The following is a 6,000-nucleotide window of genomic DNA, read 5'->3' on the forward strand; positions in this document are numbered from 1 at the left end:
CAATAAATTAATCTTTTTATGGTGTGACCCTGTAGGTTCAATATTATGCCGGTAGTAGAAATAAATAATAATAAACCTTTTATTAATTATTTATATGAATTCTAAAATTCACTAAATATAATTAACTGATTAATTATATTTATTCTACATCGTGAGTGATGCTTCTCAACATATCGCGACTATCCGGATAATATGAATTCTCTGCTTAGAATAACAAGAACCTGTCAGTGACTAGTTACCGTACAATTAATTCCTTCTACCCTTACAATATCCCGATTAAATACAAGGCATGGATCTCGTGTCAAGCCTATCAAATTTAATCATATGATTTCTTGTTCTTAATGCGAAGTTCATATTAATGCAAATTAGAAACTCCTTTCTAATTTCATACACTCTGGCCAGAGATTCCAGAACTTGCATAGAAAGAATAACATAGGATATTCTCTTCCTATACTGGAAGGGGTAGATCCTCTATTGACGTTAACTATCTCTATACATAAATCCCTATGCCCAGAATAGTCCTAATGGTTGTCCTTGAGACTAAGGACTAAACCAAAGCACAGTTCTTTATATATAAGATAACTTTAACGATCTCAAGTCTTAGGACACTTGTACAACTATCACTCAGTGAATAACTATTGACACGTGAGTAATCTCCATTAGTTATTCAACTTATCGAGTCATGTTCAGTGAACTTATTCCCCAATAAGCACCTACATACTGGCTATAGTGTCACCACACAAATGCCTATGAGAACAGACATCCTCCTCAAGGGAGCAAGCACAGTATGTACCAATCTTTGCGGATTTACTAACTTCCGATTAGTTATCCTATGATCAGGAACTGTTTAAGTCTAGAGTTATCATCTTCTAGATCTCACTATTATAATCTCATTATAATTCTAGAAGCTTTACTCCAAACTATGGAACATCTTATTTAAAACACTTTAAATAGATAAATCCCATAATAAAATCAAAACAAGTCTTTTATTAATATTAATGAAATCAAATACGAATACAAGAAAGTATTTCCTAACTCATCATACATGATTGGATTTAGGACAAACACTTTCAGAAAGTGCCAGGTCATGGAGTGTTTGATGCAAATTGGGAAGGACCATACCGCATTCGAGCTGAGATCTTTGGAGGAGCATATTATTTGGAAGATATGCAAGGTGAGCCCATTTCTAAAGCATGGAATGCTGAGCACTTGAAGAAGTATTTTCAATAAGAGCAACATGGACTCTGCCAATAGGAACAGCATGTAGACCTTAGATATGGAAGAACATCCTGTGTAATCACTTTTCAATATATAGTGGCAAGACTCTTTAATTCATTTTACTGCCTGCAAACACAGGGCGCGCCCAAACATGGGGCACGCCTACTAGTTAACGACTTGAAAGGTTACTGAGTTATCGAAGATAATAACTCCTCTTGAGAATTCTAATTAAGAATAAGCTCGCAGGGGAAATAATCCAGCAAAACGATCAGCATTTGTCAAACCAACTGCTCTTTCTGACTCAAAAAGCATCGAGACTGGGCGCGCCAAGTCATACGGCGCGCCATTTTTCTACTTGTAAATATTTAATAACGCAGCACGATAAGGGAGATTTCCATATACATGGTGAGTACAAGGAAGAAAAACAAATAAGCGATATCGTAAAAGAAAGCGCTTAACAAAAGCAGGTAATAAAGCATCAGAAAGAGAAGGGGCGCGCCCTAATATCAAACAGACAAGTTTGCAAAAGTTATACAAAATTAAACAAATTGCAGGGTTACAGGGACCCGCACCCCAGATAATATTATAAACTTAGTCTTGAGAAGATTCTTGGTTGATAGGTTGAGAGGAATCTAGGTTAATGGGCTGAGAAGAGGGAATTTCAACAGCAGAAACCTCTTGAGGAGTATCACCAGAAGTTAATCGGGGAACAGAGTTGGTATCATCAGCATTGGCCTCGACTTCACCTTCCTGGCGCGCCTCATCCTCCTTCTGCTGTAAAAACTTTTGTGCAGAAGCTGAGGCCGCTTCCAGTTCAGTAGCCAGCCTCTTCTCCTCTATAGCTTTGGCCTCCTCAACCTTGAATTCCTCGATCCAAGCACGGGTAGCAGGCACAAATTTGCTCCAGTCGTAGTCAGGATCGACAGCTAAGAAGCCTGTGACATAACTCCTAAAACCAGCTGCAAAAGAACTTGACTCAGTAGTAACTAGGCGCGCCTTGATATCATCGACTTCACTTTCCAAAGAAAGTACTTTCTCACTATTGGCCGTCAGTTCCTGGGCTGTCTTATTTAAATCCGCCCTAAGAGTATAAGCATCTGCCTTCAACCTAGAAATATCCCGCTCAGCATTTGCCTTAAACTTCTCCAACTCCGTTTTGTCTTTTTCAGCCACAGCCAATTGATCCTTTAGCTTCGCCTTCTCCTCGTTAGCAGCATCAAGGCGCGCCCTCAGTTTTTCAGTATCTGTGGGGTTACAGGTTAAGTGGAAGAACAACTCAGCTGCGGCGCGCCTACATGCATCAGCCGCCTGTTCTCCGTTATGTTGCTGCCAGATTTTGAATTTTGATGGCTCTATGTAACCATCTGCTACCTTGGCAAACCAATCACCTGCAGCAGTGACTGGAGCATCATAGGGGAACTCAGAAGGAGTCTCGGTAGCCTTTAACCTTTTACTCGGCTGAGGGACGAGATCCTTTGGCTTTCTTTTCTCCTGATTTAGCCTCTTAGGAGATGACTGGTGGAGGGCTGATTGGCTGATGGAAACTTTGTTCTGAGTCTTTGAACTGGACGCGCCAACATTTACGGCGCGCCCAGTGTTGATTCCAAATCCAGCAGGAAGAGTCATGTCTGGAATAGAGATAAAGACATAGAAAGGTTACTAATATTAAAACAAGTTATACACATCATAAAAACGTATACATTCAGAACAAGTAAAGTAAATGACAACCGCGAGAAAAACTTGACTTAAAAGGAAAGACATGTCTCAGTGAATAACTAATAACGAGTTACCAATATCAGGCGCGCCCCGAGAATCAAAATCATCAGAACCTACTTCTGCTTCCTCTTCGGCTTCTGGTTCCTCCATTTCTTTGGCTTTTCTTTTAATACGGCGTCCCCCATAAAAATCTTGATGGGGACAGATAGACCCTACAGCTTCGCTCAGGAAACCATACTCTTTCAACCTCTCAGTAGTCACTAAGTGGTTAATGATTTTGGACTCGTATGGAAGGTTAATTATGTTCTCTGCGCGGTTCTTGGCGCGCCCAGATAAAGAAGATTGCTTCCTTTCAACTAGGACATATAAAGAAGACGAAATATCTAAGTACTAGCGAAAGTAACAAGGAATATATATAAAACAGGGCGCGCCGTAAGGAGAAAGACTTACTGGGGGAAGTGTTAAACTGGGTTCTGATCCTCTCCTCTGGCCAAGCATAGAAGAAAGGCTCCTTCCATTTCTTTTCATTGCTAGTCTTCCCGTCAGACCAGCCTGTTGAGTTGTGGGATCTCTTAACCACCAGATAAAAGTAACCCAGACTAGACGCGCCTAATCTGAAGAAATAACTTAAATCTTCCATTGTTGGCGCGCGCTGATTATGATCCCTATATAACATATACAGAGCAATTGCTAGTTTCGAGCTGTTTGGAGACAGTTGAATGGGGGCGATGTCAAACCATTCTATGATGGATTTGAAGTAGGGATGAAGAGGAGGACCAATGCCCAACTTAACAAGTTTAGGAGTAAGAACCATCCTAGGAATTCGTAACCTGGGGTTGTAGTCGAAAATATGAGGCCTCATCCAAGGATGGGGGCGCGCCCAGATACAGCCCTTATCAAAGTACTTTAAGCACCATTTAATTTCATCGTTTGTAGCAGTAGAAGATAGCCCGACACAAGCCAGTTTTCCAGCCTTCTTGCGAGCCTTAGCCTTAACTGCCTCCCGGACTTCCTTATCCTCATCCCATTCAAAATCCAACTCTTGGTCTGAGATAGGTGGATGGGTGTATGGGTTTGGAGATGGTAAAGGGGAAGGAGGGCGCGCCTCGTCTAAAGATTCCTCGTCATCTAAATTATGATAGAAAGTTCTAGCTTCCTCTTCAGCTTCATCTTCTTCAGAATCTCCATCATCTTCTAGATCCTCCTCGTCTTCACCATTTAATTGGTCGCTATCAGAGTCAACTAACTGGGCTTTCCCACGAGAAGGAGAACGATACAACACCTCTTCATCTTGGTTTAAAAACTCGTTGATATCTAAAGGGTCAATCTCAAGTACTCCAGGGGAAAGGGGCCCGCTTCCGGCCATGGGGGTGAATAACTGAGAAGAAAAGGATCGCAAAGGAACAGGAGAGAAGTAACCTGGCGCGCCCGATTTGGCCAGCTGCAAAGAAAAAATAAAGAAGAAGAAAATGAATCACTGGGCGCGCCAAGTTGGGAAGAAAGTCGATGAAGGGGGTTGAATAAAGAAGTAAGACGAAAACAGAATGATGGGAGTACATATATAGAGGAATATGGAAGCAGACTCAACTAAAGCTATGATTAGTAATAAAGACTAGGCTTAAGTATATTCTCTAAAAAGATAATAGAAAGAGACGGCGCGCCATATCTATAAAGAGAGGTGTCAAGGAGACAGGAGTTACATCAAACAACTATCACGCCTTCGCAAACATTTACAGACCAAGGAACGAAGAAATTACGCGAGAATAAAAGAAAGATATGGCAAATTACTGAACTATTACAACCAAATACCATAAACACTTATTTGAATTCGCAACGGGTCAAAAATGGATCAAAAGCATATACATACATATATATACAGGGGAAGTATATGAAGAACAAGTAAAGCAGGTGAAGAGTCATGAGCTTAAATACAAAAAGTTACTCGGTGAAATTATTAGAGAAAGATATGTATGTGCACCTTGTGACGAGACGAGTCGTGGGATGGCTTTAGAATTGCAAATGAGGCAGTAACATGGATGGTAGAGCTCGACGAAGACAAACGGCGGCGGCAAGGGTTTTTACTGAGATAAAAGTGAATAAAGAAGGAATGAAAGGGAAAAGACCCGTATTTATACTCGGGTAGAAAATGGAAATAAAATAAAAACAAAAATATAGAAGAAATGGAGTACAGCTGTTCACAATAGGGGCTCTCGACAGTCAGCATCATACGGCGCGCCCAATTAGGTCGTGGACAGTTGCTAAAAAGTGATAAAAGTTTTCAAGATCTCGTCGACATTTTCAATGCCACCAAGATCTGGGGGGTAGTTGTTATATGCAAAATTATGAAGATTAACTGAACGAGCCGGGCCCACAAAAGAAAGACTACTTGGGCCAGAAAAGTCAAGATCAACTCAGCTTCAAGGTGACCCTGTCAAAAGACAGGGCGCGCCCTATCTTTAGGCGCGCCCACTTGCCAAGGAAAGTTTAACTACATTTCAGAAGGGCAGCAGGAGAAGCTTTGTGTTTAAGGGGACGCCCTTAAACTAAGGTAAATCCTACTGTTGGAGTGACGAAGGCCCTACCTTGTAGTCTGAGGAGTTATCCTCCTCGGGAGGTAGAAGATAGATGAGAAGACGCATCCCGGGAGGTCCTATCTCTGTAGTCTGGCGGGTTGTCCCTGTCGGGGAGTAGGGTAGTGTCCATGCATTTGGGGTAAGCTATATAAGCTAGGACTCATCGCATTGGGCCCCTTTCGGGAGGAAGATTCTAGAAGGGGAGGCCCAGCCCGCGCGGGTCTCTTAGGAGAAAGAACTACGTAACGGCTTGATCCCCTATAAATAGGGGTACGTAGGCAGATTGTGGGCATCGATCATTCTTGAGAGCTATTCCAGTTAGCAATCTAGAACCCTTTGCTTACAAGTGCAGCCGCCTCCATAACAAACAATCAACCACTTCCTAAATTCTCGCCAACAAGAATCTTGATCCACGCCGCGAACCTCATCTTTGTTGACCTACCAGTTTTCTCCGTTAACACATATTATCAAATGCTTAATTGATACTCCAAGT

Source organism: Daucus carota, chromosome 4 (genome assembly GCF_001625215.2).
Source record: "Daucus carota subsp. sativus chromosome 4, DH1 v3.0, whole genome shotgun sequence".
Taxonomy (NCBI): Eukaryota; Viridiplantae; Streptophyta; class Magnoliopsida; order Apiales; family Apiaceae; genus Daucus; species Daucus carota.